Source organism: Chiloscyllium plagiosum, chromosome 2 (assembly GCF_004010195.1).
Source record: "Chiloscyllium plagiosum isolate BGI_BamShark_2017 chromosome 2, ASM401019v2, whole genome shotgun sequence".
NCBI classification, from domain to species: domain Eukaryota; kingdom Metazoa; phylum Chordata; class Chondrichthyes; order Orectolobiformes; family Hemiscylliidae; genus Chiloscyllium; species Chiloscyllium plagiosum.
The window spans coordinates 141,098,846-141,102,116 of record NC_057711.1 but is presented as its reverse complement, the minus strand read 5'-3'; positions in this window follow the sequence as shown (position 1 = coordinate 141,102,116).

Here is a 3,271-nt window from a genome sequence, read left to right as displayed (position 1 = left end):
CTGAAGACTAGTTCCCGTTTCCTCCATTGTAGTCTTCACAATAATTTAAAACTTATTGTTGGTTGAGCTAAAGAACAAATGGATATAATCAAATTGTTTTCTTGTACACCAAAAAAAAACAAATGCAAAGCAACTTTATCATGAAAACTATATCGCTTTGAATGTAATCAATTCACACACGATAAATGTATGTATTGAATTGAAATGTCATCATAGCTGTAGAAGTGTTTTCACCTGACAGGGAATGAAGACTCTGGAGGCAGGCTGAGTTCAGGCATGTGAAAGATGTTTACTCATGCAGCAATCAGTTAACGAAGGGATCGTCCCCCGAGGCCAATCTCAGAAGGGAATCTCCTTCATCAGGTGATTGTGGAGGGCTCGATCGTGACACAGAATTTATAGCAAAAATTTGCCGTGTGATGTAACTGAAATTAAATCAATTTTTCAATGTATAATTTCAGTTACATCACACTGTAAATTTTTGCTATAAATTCTGTGTTACGATCGAGCCCTCCACAATCACCTGATGAAGGAGCGTCGCTCCGAAAGCTAGTGTGCTTCCAATTAAACCTGTTGGACTATAACCTGGTGTTGTGTGATTTTTAACTTTGTACACCCCAGTCCAACACCAGCATCTCCAAATCCAGAATAAAGTAGTTATCTAGATAAAAATGAACGGACCACTTATAGGATTTTCTTAAGTGAAGGAAAGTGGAATTTTATTAATTACTCACTGGAAGAAAAGTTATAAAGATGCAAAATTAAGTGCTCACAAACATAGATGTAAGTTGTTAAAAAATAAAGGAGAGTATGTCTGATATAGAAAGGAAGAAGATAGGTTTTTATGGCTGGAGAAATAACATCTTATTTCCGTTTGGGGACGTTACAGCCTTCTGGACTCAAAATACTTTCTTTTGTATCTACCATCCACCCCCAACATCTCCACCCCTCCCCCTTTCCCAAGCCCCCATTGATCATCAGCATAAAAAGCACCTTTTCCTGCAACTATCAGTTCTGAAGAAGAGTCACTTAACTTGAAACGTTAACTCTGTTTCTCTCCACATATGCTGAGTTCCTCCAACAATTTCTGTTTTTGTTTGTTTCAAACTTCCAGCATCCACAGTTCATTGTTTTTAAATTAGAATAAAAGTCTCACAGCTTAAAAGTCCCGAGAAGATGTTACACGTTTAACCCGAGTAGTGCTGAAGTTTGTAGATGGCTTTGAGTATTTGGTGAATGATCATTTGCCCAATTTGCTTTTTCACCGGATGATGTATTCAAAGCTGATGAGGAGAAATGAGAGAGAGAGTGCATTTGATGGAAACTCATTATGATACAATGAATGGATGATATTGGCAGGAAGTAAACACATTTAACACATAGAAACATCAAAAACAGGAGTGGGAATAGGCCATTCAGCTCTTTGTGCCTGCTTCACAATTCAGTATGATCATGGCTGATCATCCAACTCAGTATCCTGTTTCTGCTTTCTCCCCATATCCTTTGGTCCCGTTAGTCCTAAGAACTACATCTAATCCCTTGAAATCATTCAAGGTTTTGGATTCAACCACTTTCTGTGGCAGAGAACTCCACAGACTCCCTACTCTCTAGGTGAAATAAATTCTCCATATCTCAGTCCTAAACGACCTGATCCCGTATCCTTAAACCGTGACCCGAAGTTCTGGACTCCTTGGTCTTTAGAAAAATCATTCCTGCATATATCCTGTCTAGTCCTGTTAGAATTTCATAGGTTTCTACGAGTACCCCCTCATTCATTTAAACTCTAGTGTAAATACCTGATCCAATCTCTCTTCATACATCAGTCCTGCCATCCAAGGAATCAGTCCAGTAAACCTTAATTGCATTCCTTTCATATCCAGAATATCCTTCCTCAGACAAGGAGATCAAAACTGCACATAATACTCCTGGTATGACCTTACTAAGGTCCTTACAGTTGCAGCAAGGCATCCCCACTCCTGTACTCAAATCCTGTCACTGCGAAGGTCAAAATATAATTTGTCTTCTTCACCATCTGCTGACCTGTCTGCTTACTTTCAGCATCTGATGTACAGAGACACCCAAGTCCTGTTGTAGTCCGCCTCCCTTTCCCAAACTACATCTATTCAAATAATAATCGGCCTTCCTGTTTTCGCTACCAAATTAGATAACCTGACATTTATCGTGATATACTGCATCTGCCATGTACTTGCCCATTTACTCAAATCATCCAAATCACTGAAATATCTCTGCATCCTCCTCATAGCTCACTCTCCCAAACACCTTTGTATCATCTGCAAACTTGGATATGTTACATTTGGTTTCCTCATCTAAATCATTCATACAAATTGCAAATAGCTAACTGTGTCTTATTTACTCAAAAAGTTAGTTGGCACTTAACTCCCACCTGCCTTCCTCAATATTAGTGGCCAAATCATGGCATGGTTACATTTACCTAAATGTTTTGATCTTGGCTGAATATCTCCAAAGTTAAATCCTAGATTAATTCCAAAATAAGTACAGCAATCTCCCCCTTCTCATAAACAACTTGTCAACCATATGAATAAAATAACATCCCACATAGGTTGTACACTTTCTATATTTTTAGGAGATGCATAGACCACATTGGTCAGACATTGCTGTGAGTGGCAGATAAATTACTCCAGCTGTTTGTTATATGCGCACGTAGCTATATATTTTCTATATGTTTTTACATGTGTATTAATAGTGTATTTGTTGAATTAATTGTGTATCTCCTGTACAAATTAGGGCACAAAATTGTTAATAAATGATCAAAAGATTGAAGAATGAAGCATTAGCTGACATATTGAATTCAGTGGCAAAGTGAATATAGAAAGTGAAACAAAGATTGTGGAAAACAATTGTTTTCAGTGAGAGAAATAAAAGGAACAGGAAGAAATAGCTAATAATATGAATATGCTTTTAAAAACCTGGTAATTGTTGAAAACTGCAGGCGTATGCATCCATACTCTTTAACATTAATTTTCAATCCAAAACAGTTGTTTGGCAGTAATGAAACCTTAATATTCAATTAAAATGCCAAGGCTCCTCATTGGATAATCCCTAATTTTTCCTGAAAGATCTTTATTTCATATGTGTGGGGTCACTACAGGAATTTCACATCATTTAGTGGATTTGATTGAGGTGTGAGACAGCAAGGTGATGTTTTTGGGAAGCTCTTTGAGGAGTGGCATTCGACAAATTTCTGCCTTTTATTGTGAACATATGGCTGTCTGATTTTGCATTATAGATT